Raw genomic sequence first — 21,946 nt, forward strand, 5'->3', positions numbered from 1 at the left:
TGGGTCCTTGATCCAGCACCTTGCGCCAAATACTCTGAAGTAACTGACATTTGGCTTTTTGCCAGTAAGGAGCTCATAAGATGTCTTGTTCAGTAGCCTGTGAAGATAAACACGATTGATTGTATGACATGCAGTATCAATGGCTTCAGGCCAGAATTTTCTTGGAGTCTTGTATTCATCTAGCATCGTTCTGGCCATCTCAATTAGTGTTCTGTTCTTGCGTTCGACGACGCCATTCTGCTGTGGCGTGTACGGGGGTGAGAATTCATGTGTGATGCCCAAGGTATCAAGATATGTATCAAGGCCAGTGTTCTTGAATTCAGTGCCATTTTCACTTCTGATGTGCTTTATCTTGGTGCCAAAATTGTTCATAGCACGATTGGCGAAGCGTCTGAAGACATCCTGCACTTCAGTCTTGTAAAGGATTATGTGCACCCAAGTATATCTAGAATAATCATCAACAATAACGAAGCCATAGAGGCAAGCAGTAGTAGTTAGAGTTGAGTAATGAGTGGGACCGAAAAGATCCATGTGGAGCATTTTGAAGGGTTGAGTAGTAGTCATGATTGTCTTCGAGGGATGTTTGGCCCTCGTCATTTTCCCTGCTTCACAGGCACCGCATAAATGGTCTTTCTTGAACTTGACGCCCTCGATGCCTATGACATGCTTCTTCTTCGCGAGGGTGTGGAGGTTCCTCATGCCAGCATGTCCAAGCCTCCGATGCCATAGCCAGCATTCTGAAGCCTTTGCTAGAAGACATACTGCAAGCTGTGGCCCTGCTGAGAAATCTACCACGTACAGATCATCTTTTCGATACCCTTCAAACACTAGAGACTTGTCAGATTCCATTAGTACAAGGCAATGATATTTTCCAAACATTATGATCATGTTCAAATCGCAAAGCATTGAGACAGACATTAAGTTGAAGCCAAAGGATTCAACAAGCATGACTTTATCCATGTGTTGATCCCTTGAGATTGCAACTCTACCTAGACCCAATACCTTACTTTTACCAGTGTCAGCAAATGTGATGTGACTCTTGTCGGATGGACGTAAGGTTGAGTCCATAAGAAGACTTCTTTTGCCAGTCATGTGATTTGTACACCCACTGTCAATAATCCATTCTGAAGACGCTGGTGTCGTACCCTACAGTGCAGTTAGGGGGATAGGCTTCACCAAGAGCATTGTGAAGCAAAAACATTTGACGAACCAGTGGGTTATGAAAGCTTAGATCCAGGTTAGGACTAATAGGGAGAGTAGCAAGCGATTCAGGTACGAAGTACATAGTAAGACCATTTGGGCATTTGATCTTGCGCCCTACAAGATGTTTAAGGTCCCCAGCAATAGCGTCAGACGATTTTGGTTTTCTGCTGGAGACCATTCCCTGCAAAAGAGAGTTAAGCCTTCTTAACCACCCACATCTTCAAGGGTGGCTTAGAAGCAATAAGTCTAAGTGCAGCATCTGAGAATTTTGGCTTTGAAGCCTTAGCAAACAGTCTTGCAGGTGGACAATAGTACTCATAAGAATAAGCAGAATAGTTCTTGGTCTTATGAACATAGCGGTTTGATGAACCACTCTCATATTCATATGACTGAGTATCGTCTCCCTGCAAAACATTTGCGTTAGTGCGACTCAGGTGAGTCCTCTGTTTGTATGAAGCCTTTAGACCGTATGAAGCCTTTGGTCTGAGGTTTGTCTTCTTCAAGTGAGGTGTCATGAAGACATTCACAGGAAGATTTTCCAAACACTTTTTCGGAACCCAGATCTTCTTCATAGGCGGTCCATTCCTGCAGTTAGTACCAATGTACCTGGCAAACACTTCACCATTCTGATTCTTAAATAGTATATAGTTTGCATCAAAGGATTCATCAATGATAATGGGGTTAGCACAAGTGAAGCCAGTTAGATTGGATGGATCTGCTGAAGGTTCCTTTGCAGCAACCCACATGGTCTTAGGGTACTGCTCAGGTTTCTAGTAAGAGTCATCTGCATTCATTTTCCTTACGAACCCAACACCCTCTTTCCTAGGGTTTCGGTTCAGAATCTTCTTTTTGAGGACATCACATAGTGTCTGATGCCCTTGAAGACTTTTGTACATCCCTGTTTCAAGAAATGTCTTCAACCTAGCATTCTCATCAGCAATAGCGGTGGTATCCTCAACAGAGGGGTTAGTTACCGCATCAACAATTGAAGATATCGCAACAGCAGTAGCAGTAGAACATTCAGCAACAGAAGTAGCATTATCACGCTCAATGCATTTTAGACATGGTGGTTCAAATCCTTCCTGAGCGGGACTGATCTGTTTGGCGCGAAGTGACTCGTTTTCCGTTTGAAGATCTTCATGAACCGCTCTCAATTTCTCAAGATCTTGCTTCCTTTGAAGATAATCATAGGAAAGTTTTTCATGAGTTGTTGAGAGAGTTTCATGACGATTTTCAAGTTCCTGATATTTAACGTGAAGATTTTTTATGTCTTCAATTAAGGATTCAGATCGAGCCATTTCAGCACCCAACAGATCATCGCTTCTGCCTAACAGTTTTTGAATATGTTCCATAGCTTTCTGTTGTTCAGTTGCAATTTTAGCAAGTGTTTTGTAGCTAGGTTTTGAAACACAATCAGAGTCATCGTCACTAGATGTTTGATAGTGAGTAGTGCATGTGTTTACCTTGGCACCGCGTGCCATGAAGCAGTAGGTAGAAGCGGAGCAGTCCTTGTCATTTGCATCGGTGTCGGTGATGAAGTCATTGTCTTCAATGTTGAAGATGGACTTGGCAATGTATGCTGTAGCCAGACTTGCGATGCCTGAGTCGGATTCCTCTTCAGACTCCACCTCTGCCTCCTCAGAAGCAGACTCCTCCTCTGAATCCATTTCCTTGCCAACAAACGCACGTGCCTTGCTAGATGAGCTCTTCTTGTGTGATGAAGACTTTGAGGAAGACTTGGAAGAAGACTTTGAGTATTTCTTCTTCTTCTTCTTGTCGTCAGAGTCATATTCCTTGCTCTTCTTCTTCTTTTTGTTCTCATTGTCCCACTGTGGACACTCAGAGATGAAGTGGCCAAGTTTCTTGCACTTGTGACATGTTTTCTTCTTGTAGTCATGAGCAGGAGCTTCATCATTCCTTGAACTTGATCGGGAAGACTTTCTGAAACCTTTCTTCTTCGTGAATTTTTGGAACTTCTTGACAAGCATAGCAAGTTCCCTTCCAATGTCTTCAGGATCATCAGAACTGCTATCAGATTCTTCTTCAGATAAGGAGATAGCTTTTGCCTTCAAGGCACGAGTTCGCCCATAGTTTGGACCGTAGATATCTCTTTTCTTCGAAAGCTGAAACTCATGTGTATTGAGCCTCTCAAGTATGTCAGATGGATCGAGTGTCTTGAAATCAGGACGTTCTTGGATCATCAGGGCCAGGATGTCAAACGAACTATCAAGTGATCTCAGCAGCGTCTTGACTATTTCGTGTTTGGTGATCTCAGTGGCGCCGAGGGCTTAAAGCTCATTTGTGATGTCAGTGAGTCTGTCAAATGTGTGCTGGACATTCTCATTGTCATTTCGCTTGAAGCGGTTGAAGAGATTGCGAAGGACACTGATTCTTTGATCTCTCTGGGTTGAGATGCCTTCATTGACCTTGGAGAGCCAGTCCCAGACCAGCTTGGATGTCTTCAAAGCACTCACACGGCCATACTGTCCTTTGGTCAGATGACCACAGATGATGTTCTTGGCAGTAGAGTCCAGTTGAACGAATTTCTTGACATCAGCAGCAGTGACACCTTCTCCAGCCTTGGGAACGCCGTTCTCGACGACATACCATAGGTCGACGTCAGTGGCTTCAAGATGCATACGCATCTTATTCTTCCAGTAGGGATATTTAGTTCCATCAAAGACGGGGCACGCAGCGGAGACTTTAATTATCCCTGCAGTCGACATAGCTAAAACTCCAGGTGGTTAAACCGAATCACACAGAACAAGGGAGCACCTTACTCTGATACCAATTGAAAGTGCGTTATACCGACTAGAGGGGGGGTGAATAGGCGATTTTTATGAAAGTCTTCAAAACGTGGAAGTTATGAAGACAAACAGTAGAGATATGCCTATTACTATGCAGCGGAAGTTAGACTACACTAGGCAAGCCATGGTCAAGTATCATCAGAGTGAAAGCACAGTGACAAATAGCTGTAGTGTAATTAGGATCAGGTAGGAAGATACTATGAAGCCAAACAGATCATACACTCACGTTGTGAAGACAAAAGATAGAACAGACACACAATGACTTTACAATGAGTGATCAGTAAGTAAAAGGAAGTGAAGATGAAACCAGTTACTCGTTGAAGACAATGATGTGTTGGACCAGTTCCAGTTGCTGTGACAACTGTACGTTTGGTTGGAGCGGCTAGGTATTTAAACCTTAGGACACACAGTCCCGGACACCCAGTCCTGAACACGCAGCTCAGGACACCAAGTCCTCACTGTATTCTCCTTGAGCTAAGGTCACATAGTCCTCGCCCAATCACTCTGGTAAGTCTTCAAGGTAGACTCCCAAACCTTCACAGACTTCGTTCACTGGCAATCCACAATGTCTCTTGGATGCTCTGAACGCGACGCCTAACCGTCTGGGGATGCACAGTCCTCAAGTGTAATAAGTCTTCAGATCACACAGACAAGAAGACTTAAGTGATGCCCAATGTTCTCTGGCTCTGGGTGGTTAGGGCTTTATCCTTGCAAGGGATTCTCTCTCTCAAAGGCTTCGAGGTGGGTTGCTCTCAAACGACAAAAGCCGTACTCTCAATCTGAGCAGCCAACCATTTATGGTTGTAGGGGGTGGGTATTTATAGCCACTTGGCAACCCGACCTGATTTGTCCGAAATGACCCTGGGTCACTAAGGAACTGACACGTGTCTCAACGGTCAGATTTCAAACTCTCATGGCAACTTTACTTGGGCTACAAGCAAAGATGACTTGTCCGGCTCTGGACAAGATTCGCTCTCATTGTCTTCACTCGAAGACATAGGTTTTTGGTTTAGGCATCACTTCAGTCATTCTGACTGGTTCTCCTGGACCCCACTTAACAGTACGGTGGTTCCTATGACTCAACACAAAAGAAAAAGAACTACGAAAGATCTAAGTCTTCGAGCTCCATAGGCTTCATATCGTGTCTTCTCTTGTCATAGTCTTCAATGTGAATATCTTCATATACCACCTTTGACTTCAATGTCTTCATACATTTTTAGGGGTCATCTCTGGTAGTAAAACCGAATCAATGAGGGACTTCTACCTGTGCTATCCTGCAATTCTCACAAACACATTAGTCCCTCAACTAGGTTTGTCGTCAATACTCCAAAACCAACTAGGGGTGGCACTAGATGCACTTACAATTATAAAGGTGCTCTACAGGTGTCTCTGAAGGTACTTGTTGGGTTGGCGTATTTCGAGGTTAGGATTTGTCACTCCGATTGTCGGAGAGGTATCTCTGAGCCCTCTTGGTAATGCACATCACTATAAGCCTTGCAAGCATTGTGACTAATGAGTTAGTTGCGAGATGATGTATTACAAAACGAGTAAAGAGACTTTCCGGTAACGAGATTGAACTAGGTATTGAGATACCGACGATCAAATCTCGGGCAAGTAACATACCGATGACAAAGGGAACAACGTATGTTGTTATGCGGTTTGACCGATAAAGATCTTCGTAGAATATGTGGGAGCTAATATGAGCATCCAAGTTCCGCTATTGGTTATTGACCGGAGACGTGTCTCGGTCATTTCTACATAGTTCTCGAACCCGTATGGTCCGCACGCTTAAAGTTCGATGACGGTTATATTATGAGTTTATGTGTATTGATGTACCGAAGGTAGTTCGGAGTCCCGGATGAGATCAGGGACATGACGAGGAGTCTCCAAATGGTCGAGACGTAAAGATCAATATATTGGACGACTATATTCGGACATCGGAAAGGTTCCGAGTGATTCGGGTATTTTTCGGAGTACCGGAGAGTTACGGGAATTTGCCAGGGAGTATATGGGCCTTATTGGGCTTTATGGGAAAGAGAGAGGAGAGGTTGGGCGCCCCCCAAGGCCTAGTCCGAATTGGACTAGGGGGAGTGTTGGAAATATGCCCTAGAGGCAATAATAAAAGGATTATTATTATATTTCCTTGTTCATGATAATTGTCTTTTATTCATGCTATAATTGTGTTATCCGGAAATCGTAATACATGTGTGAATACACAGACACCAACATTTCTAGTCGACTAGCTCGTTGGTCAACAGATAGTCATGGTTTCCTGACTATGGACATGGGGATGTCATTGATAACGGGATCACATCATTAGGAGAATGATGTGATGGACAAGACCCAATCCTAAACATAGCACAAGATCGTAAAGTTCATTTGCTAGAGTTTTTCCAATGTCAAGTATCTTTTCCTTAGACCATGAGATCGTGTAACTCCCGGATACCGTAGGAGTGCTCTGGGTATACAAAACGTCACAACGTAACTGGGTGACTATAAAGGTATACTACGGGTATCTCTGAAAGTGTCTGTTGGGTTGACACGGATCAAGACTGGGATTTGTCACTCCGTATGACGGAGAGGTATCTCTAGGCCCACTCGGTAATGCATCATCATAATGAGCTCAAAGTGACCAAGTGTCTGGTCACGGGAGCATGCATTACGGTACGAGTAAAGTGACTTGCCGGTAACAAGATTGAACGAGGTATTGGGATACCGACAATCGAATCTCGGGCAAGTAACGTACCGATTGACAAAGGGAATTGTATACGGGGTTGCTTGAATCCTCGACATCGTGGTTCATCTGATGAGATCATCGAGGAGCATGTGGGAGCCAACATGGGTATCCAGATCCCGCTGTTGGTTATTGACCGGAGAGCCATCTCGGTCATGTCTACATGTCTCCCGAACCCATAGGGTCTACACACTTAAGGTTCGGTGACGCTAGGGTTGTAGAGATATGAATATGCAGTAACCCGAAAGTTGTTCGGAGTCCAGTATGACATCCTAGACGTCACGAGGAGTTTCGGAATGGTCTTGAGGTAAAGAATTATATATAGGAAGTGCAGTTTCGGCCATCGGGAGAGTTTCGGGGTCACCGGTATTGTACCGGGACCACCGGAAGGGTCCTGGGGGTCCACCGAGTGGGGCCACCCATCCCGGAGGACCCCATGGGCCAAAGTGGGGAGGGGAACCAGCCCATAGTGGGCTGGTGCGCCCCCTAGGCTCACCCCATGCGCCTAGGGTTGAAACCCTAGGGGTGGGGGGCGCCCCACCTTGCCTTGGGGGCTACTCCACCCTTGGCCAGGCCGCCCCCCTAGGAGATCCCATCTCCTAGGGCCGGCACCCCCCCTAGGGGAGCCCATATAAAGGGGGGGAGGGAGGGGGCAGCCACACCTTGAGTCTTGGCGCCTCCCTCTCCCCTGCTACATCTCTCTCTCTCTCTCTCTCTCTCTCTCTCTCGCAGTATACGGCGAAGCCCTGCTGCTGTGACGCCCTGCATCCACCACCACGCCGTCGTGCTGCTGGATCTTCATCAACCTCTCCTTCCCCCCTTACTGGATCAAGAAGGAGGAGACGTCACGCTGACCGTACGTGTGTTGAACACGGAGGTGCCGTCCGTTCGGCGCTAGGATCTCCGGTGATTTGGATCACGTCGAGTACGTCTTCCTCATCCCCGTTCTTTGAACGCTTCTGCGCGTGATCTACAAAGGTATGTAGATGCAATCCAATCACTCGTTGCTAGATGAACTCATAGATGGATCTTTGTGAAACCGTAGGAAATTTTTTGTTTTCTGGAACGTTCCCCAACAGTGGCATCGTGAGCTAGGTCTATGCGTAGTTCTCCTTGCACGAGTAGAACACAATTTGTTGTGGGCGTAGGTGTTGTCTACTTTCTTGCCGCTACTAGTCTTATCTTGCTTCAGCGGTATTGTGGGATGAAGCGGCCCGGACCGACCTTACACGTACGCTTACGTGAGACTGGTTCCACCGACTGACATGCACTAGTTGCATAAGGTGGCTAGCGGGTGTTTGTCTCTCCCACTTTAGTTGGAGCGGATTCGATGAAAAGGGTCCTTATGAAGGGTAAATAGAAGTTGACAAATCACGTTGTGGCTATTACGTAGGTAAGAAAACGTTCTTGCTAGAACCCTTTTGCAGCCACGTAAAACTTGCAACAAACAATTAGAGGACGTCTAACTTGTTTTTGCAGCAAGTGATTTGTGATGTGATATGGCCAAAGTTGTGCTGAATGATGAATGATATATATGTGATGTATGAGATCATGTTCTTGTAATAGGAATCACGACTTGCATGTCGATGAGTATGACAACCGGCAGGAGCCATAGGAGTTGTCTTTATTTTTTGTATGACCTGCGTGTCATTGAGAAACGCCATGTAAATTATTTTACTTTATTGCTAAACGCGTTAGCCATAGTAGTAGAAGTAATAGTTGGCGAGCAACTTCATGGAGACACGATGATGGAGATCATGGTGTCATGCCGGTGACAAGATGATCATGGAGCCCCAAGATGGAGATCAAAGGAGCTATGTGATATTGGCCATATCATGTCACTATTATTATTTGATTGCATGTGATGTTTATCATGTTTTTTCATCTTGTTTACTTAGAACGGCGGTAGTAAATAAGATGATCCCTCATAATAATTTCAAGAAAGTGTTCCCCCTAACTGTGCACTGTTGCGACAGTTCGTTGTTTCGAAGCACCACGTGATGATCGGGTGTGATAGATTCCAACGTTCACATACAATGGGTGTAAGACAGATTTACACATGCAAACACTTAGGTTGACTTGACAAGCCTAGCATGTACAGACATGGCCTCGGAACACAGAAGACCGAAAGGTCGAGCATGAGTCGTATAGAAGATACGATCAACATGAAGATGTTCACCGATGTTGACTAGTCCGTCTCACGTGATGATCGGACACGGCCTAGTTAACTCGGATCATGTTATACTTAGATGACTGGAGGGATGTCTATCTAAGTGGGAGTTCAGTATATAATTTGATTAGATGAACTTAATTATCATGAAATTAGTCTAAAATCTTTACAATATGTCTTGTAGATCAAATGGCCAACGTTGTCCTCAACTTCAACGCGTTCCTAGAGAAAACCAAGCTGAAAGACGATGGCAGCAACTATACGGACTGGGTCCGGAACCTGAGGATCATCTTCATAGCTGCCAAGAAAGATTATGTCCTACTAGCACCGCTAGGTGACGCACCCGTCCCACAGAACCAAGACGTTATGAACGCTTGGCAGGCACGTGCTGATGATTACTCCCTCGTTCAGTGCGGCATGCTTTACAGCTTAGAACCGGGGCTCCAAAAGCGTTTTGAGCGACACAGAGCATATGAGATGTTCGAAGAGCTGAAAATGGTTTTCCAAGCTCATGCCCGGGTCGAGAGATATGAGGTCTCCGACAAGTTCTTCAGCTGTAAGATGGAGGAAAATAGTTCTGTCAGTGAGCACATACTCACAATGTCTGGGTTACATAACCGCTTGACTCAGCTGGGAGTTAATCTCCCGGATGACGCGGTCATTGACAGAATCCTCCAGTCGCTTCCACCAAGCTACAAGAGCTTTGTGATGAACTTCAATATGCAGGGGATGGAAAAGACCATTCCTGAAGTATTTGCAATGCTGAAATCAGCAGAGGTAGAAGTCAAAAAGGACCATCAAGTGTTGATGGTGAATAAAACCACTAAGTTCAAGGAAGGCAAGGGTAAGAAGAACTTCAAGAAGGACGGCAAGGGAGTTGCCACGCCCGGTAAGCAAGCTGCCGGGAAGAAGCCAAAGAATGGACCCAAGCCCGAGACTGAGTGCTTTTATTGCAAAGGAAGTGGTCACTGGAAGCGGAACTGCCCCAAATACTTAGCGGACAAGAAGGCCGACAAAACGAAAGGTATATGTGATATACACGTAATTGATGTGTACCTTACCAGTACTCGTAGTAGCTCCTGGGTATTTGATACCGGTGCGGTTGCTCACATTTGTAACTCAAAGCAGGAGCTGCGGAATAAACGGAGACTGGCGAAGAACGAGGTGACGATGCGCGTCGGGAATGGTTCCAAGGTCGATGTGATCGCCGTCGGCACGCTACCTCTACATTTACCCACGGGATTAGTTTTAAACCTCAATAATTGTTATTTAGTACCAGCTTTGAGCATGAACATCGTATCAGGATCTCGTTTAATACGAGATGGCTACTCATTTAAATCCGAGAATAATGGTTGTTCTATTTATATGAGAGATATGTTTTATGGTCATGCTCCTATGGTGAATGGTTTATTCTTAATAAATCTCGAGCGTAATGCTACACATATTCATAGTGTGAGTACCAAAAGATGTAAGGTTGATAATGATAGTCCCACATACTTGTGGCACTACCGCCTTGGTCACATAGGTGTCAAACGCATGAAGAAGCTCCATGCAGATGGACTTTTAGAGTCTCTTGATTATGAATCATTTGACACATGTGAACCATGCCTCATGGGTAAGATGACCAAGACTCCGTTCTCAGGAACAATGGAGCGAGCAACCAACCTATTGGAAATCATACATACTGATGTGTGCGGTCCAATGAGTGTTGAGGCTCGCGGTGGCTATCGTTATGTTCTCACCCTCACTGATGACTTGAGTAGATATGGGTATATCTACTTAATGAAACACAAGTCTGAAACCTTTGAAAAGTTTAAGGAATTTCAGAGTGAGGTTGAGAATCAACGTGACAGAAAAATCAAGTTTTTGCGATCAGATCGTGGAGGAGAATACTTGAGTCACGAATTTGGTACACACTTAAGAAAATGTGGAATAGTTTCACAACTCACGCCGCCTGGAACACCTTAGCGTAATGGTGTGTACGAACGTCGTAATCGCACTCTATTGGATATGGTGCAATCTATGATGTCTCTTACCGATTTACCGCTGTCATTTTGGGGCTATGCTTTAGAGACTGCCGCATTCACTTTAAATAGGGCTCCGTCGAAATTCGTTGAGACGACACCGTATGAATTATGGTTTGGGAAGAAGCCTAAGCTGTCGTTTCTAAAAGTTTGGGGATGCGATGCTTATGTCAAGAAACTTCAACCTGAAAAGCTCGAACCCAAGTCAAAAAAATGCGTCTTCATAGGATACCCTAAAGAAACTATTGGATATACCTTCTACCTCAGATCCGAAGGTAAGATCTTTGTTGCCAAGAATGGATCCTTTCTAGAGAAAGAGTTTCTCTTGAAAGAAGTAAGTGGGAGGAAAGTAGAACTTGATGAAGTATTGCCTCTTGAACCGGAAAGTGGCGCAACTCAGGAAAATGTTCCTGTGGTGCCTGCACCAATTAGAGAGGAAGTTAATGATGATGATCAAGATACTTCTGATCAAACTCCTACTGAACTTCGAAGGTCCACAAGGACACGTTCCGCACCAGAGTGGTACGGCAACCCTGTCTTGGAAATCATGTTGTTAGACAACGGTGAACCTTCGAACTATGAAGAAGCGATGGCGGGCCCGGATTCCGACAAATGGCTGGAAGCCATGAAATCCGAGATAGGATCCATGTATGAAAACGAAGTATGGACTTTGACTGACTTGCCCGATGATCGGCGATCCATAGAAAATAAATGGATCTTTAAGAAGAAGACAGACGCAGATGGTAATGTGACCATCTATAAAGCTAGGCTTGTCGCTAAGGGTTATCGACAAGTTCAAGGGGTTGACTACGATGAGACATTCTCTCCCGTAGCAAAGCTGAAGTCCGTCCGAATCATGTTAGCAATTGCCGCATACTATGATTCTGAGATATGGCAAATGGACATCAAAACGGAATTCCTTAACGGTTATCTTAAGGAAGAACTGTATATGATGCAGCCGGAAGGTTTTGTCGATCCTAAGAATGCTGACAAGGTGTGCAAGCTCCAACGCTCGATTTATGGGTTGGTGCAAGAATCTCGGAGTTGGAACATTCGCTTTGATGAGATGATCAAAGCGTTTGGGTTTATGCAGACTTATGGAGAAGCCTGCGTTTACAAGAAAGTGAGTGGCAGCTCTGTAGCATTTCTCATATTATATGTGGATGACATACTTTTGATGGGAAATGATATAGAGCTTTTGGACAGCATTAAGGCCTACTTGAATAAGAGTTTTTCAATGAAGGACCTTGGAGAAGCTGCTTATATATTAGGCATCAAGATCTATAGAGATAGATCAAGACGCCTCATAGGTCTTTCACAAAGCACATACCTTGATAAGATATTGAAGAAGTTCAATATGGATCAGTCTAAGAAGGGGTTCTTGCCTGTGTTGCAAGGTGTGAAATTGAGCTCAGCTCAATGTCCGACCACGGCAGAAGATATAGAAGAGATGAGTGTCATCCCCTATGCCTCAGCCATAGGTTCTATTATGTATGCCATGCTGTGTACCCGACCTGATGTAAACCTTGCCGTAAGTTTGGTAGGAAGGTACCAAAGTAATCCCGGCAAGGAACACTGGACAACGGTCAAGAATATCCTGATGTACCTGAAAAGGACTAAGGAAATGTTTCTCGTTTATGGAGGTGACGAAGAGCTCGTCGTAAAGGGTTACGTCGACGCTAGCTTCGACACAGATCTGGATGACTCTAAGTCACAAACCGGATACGTGTATATTTTGAATGGTGGGGCAGTAAGCTGGTGCAGTTGCAAGCAGAGCGTCGTGGCGGGATCTACATGTGAAGCGGAGTACATGGCAGCCTCGGAGGCAGCGCATGAAGCAATTTGGGTCAAGGAGTTCATCACCGACCTAGGAGTCATACCTAATGCGTCAGGGCCGATCAAACTCTTCTGTGACAACACTGGAGCTATTGCACTTGCCAAGGAGCCCAGGTTTCACAAGAAGACCAGGCACATCAAGCGTCGCTTCAACTCCATTCGTGAAAATGTTCAAGATGGAGACATAGATATTTGTGAAGTGCATACGGACCTGAAATGTAGCAGATCCATTGACTAAACCTCTCCCTAGAGCAAAACATGATCAACACCAGCATTCCATGGGTGTTCGATTCATCACAATGTAACTAGATTATTGACTCTAGTGCAAGTGGGAGACTATTGGAAATATGCCCTAGAGGCAATAATAAAAGGATTATTATTATATTTCCTTGTTCATGATAATTGTCTTTTATTCATGCTATAATTTTGTTATCCGGAAATCGTAATACATGTGTGAATACACAGACACCAACATGTCCCTAGTAAGCCTCTAGTCGACTAGCTCGTTGATCAACAGATAGTCATGGTTTCCTGACTATGGACATGGGGATGTCATTGATAACGGGATCACATCATTAGGAGAATGATGTGATGGACAAGACCCAATCCTAAACATAGCACAAGATCGTATAGTTCATTTGCTAGCGTTTTTCCAATGTCAAGTATCTTTTCCTTAGACCATGAGATCGTGTAACTCCCGGATACCGTAGGAGTGCTCTGGGTATACCAAACGTCACAACGTAACTGGGTGACTATAAAGGTATACTACGGGTATCTCCGAAAGTGTCTGTTGGGTTGACACGGATCAATACTGGGATTTGTCACTCCATATGACGGAGAGGTATCTCCGGGCCCACTCGGTAATGCATCATCATAATGAGCTCAAAGTGACCAAGTGTCTGGTCATGGGATCATGCATTACGGTATGAGTAAAGTGACTTGCCGGTAACGAGATTGAACAAGGTATTGGGATACCGACGATCGAATCTCGGGCAAGTAACGTACCGATTGACAAAGGGAATTGTATACGGGGTTGCTTGAATCCTCGACATCGTGGTTCATCCGATGAGATCATCGAGGAGCATGTGGGAGCCAACATGGGTATCCAGATCCCGCTGTTGGTTATTGACCGGAGAGCCGTCTCGGTCATGTCTACATGTCTCCTGAACCCGTAGGGTCTACAAACTTAAGGTTCAGTGACGCTAGGATTGTAGAGATATGAATATGCAGTAACCCGAAAGTTGTTCGGAGTCCCGGATGAGATCCTGGACGTCACGAGGAGTTCCGGAATGGTCCGGAGGTAAAGAATTATATATAGGAAGTGCAGTTTCGGCCATCGGGAGAGTTTCGGGGTCACCAGTATTGTACCGGGACCACCGGAAGGGTCCCGGGGGTCCACCGGGTGGGGCCACCCATCCCGGAGGGCCCCATGGGCCAAAGTGGGGAGGGGAACCAGCCCATAGTGGGCTGGTGCGCCCCCCTAGGCCCACCCCATGCGCCTAGGGTTGAAACCCTAGGGGTGGGGGGCGCCCCACCTTGCCTTGGGGGCTACTCCACCCTTGGCCGCCGCCCCCCTAGGAGATCCCATCTCCTAGGGCCGCCCCCCCCCTAGGGGAGCCTATATAAAGGGGGGAGGGAGGGGGCAGCCACACCTTGAGTCTTGGCGCCTCCCTCTCCCGTGCTACACCTCTCTCTCTCTCTCTCGCAGTATACGACGAAGCCCTGCTGCTGTGACGCCCTGCATCCACCACCACGTCGTCGTGCTGCTGGATCTTCATCAACCTCTCCTTCCCCCCTTGCTAGATCAAGAAGGAGGAGACGTCACGCTGACCGTACGTGTGTTGAACACGGAGGTGCCGTCCGTTCGGCGCTAGGATCTTCGGTGATTTGGATCACGTCGAGTACGTCTTCCTCATCCCCGTTCTTTGAACGCTTCCACGCGTGATCTACAAAGGTATGTAGATGCAATCCAATCACTCGTTGCTAGATGAACTCATAGATGGATCTTGGTGAAAGCATAGGAAATTTTTTGTTTTCTGCAACGTTCCCTAACAGGGAGGGTGTTAGAATTAATCTTGAGCAGTCTAATTAGATTAGTGTGATTGCATGGTCCGTACATGTAACGTGCCCTATGCAAGAAGTCTGGTCCGGTTAGGATTAGTATGAGGTGTCCGTGTCGTACATAGTTAGGCTAGGTTGATTAGGCAAGTTGTAATCAGGAGTCCAAGTACTAGTAGTCCGTGTAGGTTTTGGGGTCTAGGTTGGAGTCGGCTTGCTACGTACGGGTGGCTAGCTTATATATATAAGTAAAACATCGTGTGCAAGAAAACAGAAAATAAAAAGAGGAGAAACAAATGGCACGACAAGAGCCCTTGGCTATAAAAGTTTCGCGCGTGCGTGTTCATTGTGATTTGATGTGATCGATCCTATGGACGAGTTCCAACAGAGGGGATGCGCCCCCTCCTTCCTTCTCTTCTCTCTTCCCTTGCCTTTACTCCTACTCCTACTACTTGTAAAGGGGGGAATCCTACTCCCGGTGGGAGTAGGACTCCTCCTAGGGCGCGCCATAGAGAGGGCCGGCCCCTCCCCTCCTCCACTCCTTTATATACGTGGCCAGGGGGCACCCCATAGACACAACAATTAATCTCTTGATCTCTTAGCCGTGTGCGGTGCCCCCCTCCACCATAATCCACCTCGATCATATCGTAGCGGTGCTTAGGAGAAGCCCTGCGTCGGTAGAACATCATCATCGTCACCACGCCGTCGTGCTGACGAAACTCTCCCTCAACACTCAGCTGGATCGGAGTTCGAGGGACATCATCGAGTTGAACGTGTGCAGAACTCGGAGGTGCCGTGCTTTCGGTACTTGATCGGTCGGATCGTAAAGACGTACGACTACATCAACCGCGTTGTGCTAACGCTTCCGCTTTCGGTCTACGAGGGTACGTAGACAACACTCTCCCCTCTCGTTGCTATGCATCACCATGATCTTGCGTGTGCGTAGGAAATTTTTAAAATTACTACGTTCCCCAACAGTGGTATCAGAGCCTGGTTTTATGCGTTGATGTAGTATGCACGAGTAGAACACAAGTGAGTTGTGGGCGATATAAGTCATACTGCTTACCAGCATGTCACACTTTGGTTTGGCGGTATTGTTGGATGAAGCGGCCCGGACCGACATTACGCGTACGCTTACGCGAGACTGGTTTTACCGCCGTGCTATGCACACAGGTGACTAGCGGGTGTCAGTTTCTCCAACTTTAGTTGAACCAAGTGTGGCTACGCCCGGTCCTTGAGAAGGTTAAAACAACACTAACTTGACAAACTATCGTTGTGGTTTTGATGCATAGGTAAGAACGGTTCTTGCTCAGCCCGTAGCAGCCACGTAAAAACTTGCAACAACAAAGTAGAGGACGTCTAACTTGTTTTTCCAGGGCATGTTGTGATGTGATATGGTCAAGACGTGATGAGATATAAGTTGTTGTATAAGATGATCATGTTTTGTTGAAGTTATCGGCAACTGGCAGAAGCCTTATGGTTGTCTCTTTATTGCATAAGATGCAAGCGCCAAATAATTGCTTTACTTTATCGTTATGCGATAGCAATAGTTGCAAGAGCAATAGTTGGCGAGACGACCATGTGATGACACATTGATATAGATCAAGATGATGGAGATCATGGTGTCATGCCGGTGATGCTGGAAATCATGACGATGCTTTGGAGATGGAGATCAAAGGCACAAGATGATGATGGCCATATCATATCACATATTTTTTGATTGCATGTGATGTTTATCTTTTATACATCTTACTTTGCTTAGTTATGACGGTAGCATTATAAGATGATCTCTCACTAAATTTCAAGATAAAAGTGTTCTCCCTGAGTGTGCACCGTTGCCAAAGTTCATCATGCCCAGACACCACGTGATGATCGGGTGTGATAAGCTTTACGTCCATCTATAACGGGTGCAAGCCAGTTTTGCACACACAGAAATACTCGGGTTAAACTTGACGAGCCTAGCATATGCAGATATGGCCTCGGAACACTGGACACCGAAAGGTCGAGCGTGAATCATATAGTAGATATGATCAACATAATGATGTTCACCATTCAAAACTACTCCATTTCACGTGATGATCGGTTATGGTTTAGTTGATATGGATCACGTGATCACTTAGAGGATTAGAGGGATGTCTATCTAAGTGGGAGTTCTTAAGTAATATGATTAATTGAACTTAAATTTATCATGAACTTAGTTTTGATAGTATTAGCATATCTATGTTGTAGATCAATAGCTCGCGTTTAGCTCCCCTGTTTTATTTTTGATATGTTCCTAGAGAAAACTAAGTTGAAAGATGTTTGTAGCAATGATGCGGACTGGATCCGTGATCTGAGGTTTATCCTCATTACTGCACAGAAGAATTATGTCCTTGATGCACTGCTAGGTGACAAACCTATTGCAGGAGCAGATGCAGATGTTATGAACGTTTGACTAGCTCAATATGATGACTACTTGATAGTTCAGTGCACCATGCTTAAACGGCTTAGAATCGGGACTTCAAAGACGTTTTGAACGCCATGGACCATATGAGATGTTCCAAGAGTTGAAGTTAATATTTCAAGCAAATACCCGAGTTGAGAGATATGAAGTCTCCAACAAGTTCTATAGCTAAAAGATGGAGGAGAATAGCTCAAGCAGTGAGCATGTGCTCAGATTGTCTGGGTACTACAATCGCTTGAATCAAGTGGGAGTTAATCTTTCAAATAAAATAGTGATTGACAGAATTCTCTAGTCACCATCACCAAGTTAGTAGAACTTCGTGATGAACTATAATATGCAAGGGATAACGGAAACGATTCCCAAGCTTTTCGTGATGCTGAAATCGATGAAGGTAGAAATCAAGAAAAGCATCAAGTGTTGATGTTAAACAAAACCACTAGTTTCAAGTAAAGGGACAAAGGGAAGAAAGGGGAACTTCAAGAAGAAAGGCAAGCAAGTTGCTGGTCAAGTGAAAAAACCCAAGTCTGGACCTAAGCCTGAAACTGAGTGCTTCTACTGCAAAGGGACTGGTCACTGGAAGCGGAACTACCCCAAGTAATTGGCGGATAAGAAGGATGGCAAAGTGAACATAGGTATATTTGATATACATGTTATTGATGTGTACTTTACTAGTGTTTATAGCAACCCCTCAGTATTTGATACTAGTTCAGTTGCTAAAAATAGTAACTCGAAACGGGAGTTGTAGAATGAACAGAGACTAGTTAAGGGTGAAGTGACGATGTGTATTGGAAATGGTTCCAAGATTGATATGATCATCATCGCACACTCCATATACTTTCGGGATTAGTGTTAAACCTAAAATAAATGTTATTTAGTGTTTGCGTTGAGCATGAATATGATTGGATCATGTTTATTGCTATACGGTTATTCATGTAAGTTAGAGAATAATTGTTGTTCTGTTTACATGAATAAAACCTTCTATGGTCATACACCCAATGAAAATGGTTTGTTAGATCTCGACTGTGGTGATACACATTTTCATAATATTGAAGCCAAAAGATGCAAAGTTAATAATGATAGTGCAACTTATTTGTGGCACTGCCGTTTAGGTCATATTGGTGTAAAGCGCATGAAGAAAATCCATGCTGATGGGCTTTTGGAATCACTTGATTATGAATCAGTTGATGCTTGCGAACCATGCCTCATGGGCAAGATGACTAAGACTCCATTCTCCGGAACAATGGAGTGAGCAAAAGATCTGTTGGAAATCATACATACTGATGTATGTGGTCCGATGAATATTGAGGCTCGCGGCAAGTATCATTATTTTCTGATCTTCACAGATGATTTGAGTAGATATGAGTATATCTACTTGATGAAACACAAGTTTGAAACATTTGAAAAGCTTAAAGAATTTCAGAGTGAAGTGGAGAATCATCGTAACAAAAATGAAAGTTTCTACGATATGATCGCAGAAGTGAAATATTTGAGTTACGAGTTTGGCCTTTAGTTAAAACAATGTGAAATAGTTTCACTACTCACACCACCTGGAACACCATAGTGTAATGGTGACGTCGTAACCGTACTTTATTAGATATGGTGCAATCTATGATGTCTCGTACCGATTTACCACTATCGTTTTGGGGTTATGCATTAGAGACAGCTACATTCAAGTTAAATAGGGCACCATCTAAATCCGTTGAGACGACACCGTATGAACTATGGTTTGGCAAGAAACCTAAGCTATCGTTTCTTAAAGTTTGAGGTTGCAATGCTTATGTGAAAAAGTTTCAACCTGATAAGCTCAAACCCAAATCAGAGAAGTGCGTCTTCATAGGATACCCAAAAGAAAATGTTGGGTACACCTTCTATCACAGATCCGCAGGCAAGATATTCGCTGCTAAGAATGGATCCTTTCTAGAGAAGGAGTTTCTCTCGAAAGAAGTGAGTGGGAGAAAAGTAGAACTTGATGAGGTAACTGTACCTGCTCCCTTATTGGAAAGTATTTCATCACAGAAATCTGTTCCTGTGACTACTACACCAATTAGTGAGGAAGCTAACGATGATGATCATGTAACTTCAGATCAAGTTACTACCGAACCTTGTAGGTAAACCAGAGTGAGATCCGCACCAGAGTGGTACGATAATCCTATTCTGGAGGTCATGTTACTTGACCATGACGAGCCTACAAACTATGAGGAAGCGATGATGAGCCCAGATTCCGCGAAATGGCTTGAGGCCATGAAATCTGAGATGAGATCCATGTATGAGAACAAAGTATGGACTTTGATTGACTTGCCCAATGATCGGCAAGCCATTGAGATTAAATGGATCTTCAAGAGGAAGACGGACGCTGATAGTAGTGTTACTATCTACAAAGCTAGAATTGTCGCAAAAAGGTTTTCAACAAGTTCAAGCTGTTGACTACGATGAGAGTTTCTCACTCGTATCTATGCTTAAGTCTGTCCGAATCATGTTAGCAATTGCCGCATTTTATGAAATCTGGCAAATGGATAAACAAAACTGCATTCCTTAATGAATTTATTAAAGAAGAGTTGTATATGATGCAACCAGAAGGTTTTGTCAATCCTAAAGGTACTAACAAAATATGCAAGCTCCAGCGATCCATCTATTGACTGGTGCAAGCATCTCGGAGTTGGAATATACGCTTTGATAAGTTGATCAAAGCATATAGTTTTATACAGACTTGCGGTGAAGCCTGTATTTACAAGAAAGTGAGTGGGAGCACTATAGCATTTCTGATAAGTATATGTGAATGACATATTGTTGATCGGAGATAATGTAGAATTATTCTGCAAAGCATAAAGGAAGGTTTGAAAGGAGTTCTTCAAAGAAAGACCTCGGTGAAGCTGCTTACATATTGAGCATCAAGATCTATAGAGATAGATCAAGACGCTTGATAAGTTCTTCAATGAGTAAATACCTTGACAAGATTTTGAAGTAGTTCAAAATGGAACAGTCAAAGAAGGAGTTCTTGCCTGTGTTACAAGGTGTGAAGTTGAGAAGACTCAAAACCCGACCATGGCAGAAGATAGAGAGAGAATGAAAGTCATTCCCTATGCCTCAGCCATAGGTTCTATAAAGTATGCCATGCTGTGTACCAGACCTGTTGTATACCCTGCCCTGAGTTTGGCAAGGGAGTACAATAGTGATCTAGGAGAAGATCACTGGACATTGGTCAAAATTATCCTTAGTGGAATAAGGATATGTTTCTCGATTATGGAGGTGACAAAAGGTTCGTCATAAAGGGTTACGTTGATGCAAGTTTTGACACTAATCCAGATGACTCAAAGTCTTAATCTGGATATATATTGAAAGTGGGAGCAATTAGCTAGAGTAGCTCCGTGCAGAGCATTGTTGACATAGAAATTTGCAAAATACATACGGATCTGAATGTGGCAGATCCGTTGACTAAACTTCCCTCACAAGCAAAACATGATCACACCTTAGTACTCTTTGGGTATTAATCACATAGCGATGTGACCTAGATTATTGACTCTAGTAAACCCTTTGGGTGTTGGTCACATGACGATGTGAACTATGGGTGTTAATCACATGTTGATGTGAACTATTGGTGTTAAATCACATGTCGATGTGAACTAGATTATTGACTCTAGTGCAAGTGGGAGACTGAAGGAAATATGCCCTAGAGGCAATAATAAAGTTATTATTTATTTCCTTATATCATGATAAATGTTTATTATTCATGCTAGAATTGTATTAACCGGAAACATGATACATGTGTGAATACATAGACAAACAGAGTGTCACTAGTATGCCTCTACTTGATTAGCTCGTTGATCAAAGATGGTTATGTTTCCTAGCCATAGACAAAAAGTTGTCATTTGATTAACGGGACCACATCATTAGGAGAATGATGTGATTGACTTGACCCATTCCGTTAGCTTAGCACTTGATCATTTAGTTTCTTGCTATTGCTTTCTTCATGACTTATACATGTTCCTATGACTATGAGATTATGCAACTCCCATTTACCGGAGGAACACTTTGTGTGCCACCAAACGTCACAACGTAACTGGGTGATTATAAAGGTGCTCTACAGGTGTCTCCGAAGGTACTTGTTGGGTTGGCGTATTTCGAGGTTAGGATTTGTCACTCCGATTGTCGGAGAGGTATCTCTGGGCCCTCTCGGTAATGCACATCACTATAAGCCTTGCAAGCATTGTGACTAATGAGTTAGTTGCGAGATGATGTATTACGGAACGAGTAAAGAGACTTGCCGGTAACGAGATTGAACTAGGTATTGAGATACCGACGATCAAATCTCGGGCAAGTAACATACCGATGACAAAGGGAACAACGTATGTTGTTATGCGGTTTGACCGATAAAGATCTTCGTAGAATATGTGAGAGCCAATATGAGCATCCAGGTTCCGCTATTGGTTATTGACCGGAGACGTGTCTCGGTCATGTCTACATAGTTCTCAAACCCGTAGGGTCCGCACGCTTAAAGTTCGATGACGGTTATATTATGAGTTTATGTGTATTGATGTACCGAAGGTAGTTCGGAGTCCCGGATGAGATCAGGGACATGACGAGGAGTCTCGAAATGATCGATACGTAAAGATCGATATATTGGACGACTATATTTGGACATCGGAAAGGTTCCGAGTGATTCGAGTATTTTTC

Source organism: Triticum urartu, chromosome 1A, assembly GCF_056163025.1.
Source record: "Triticum urartu cultivar PI428250 chromosome 1A, HENAU_Tu73, whole genome shotgun sequence".
NCBI classification, from domain to species: Eukaryota; Viridiplantae; Streptophyta; class Magnoliopsida; order Poales; family Poaceae; genus Triticum; species Triticum urartu.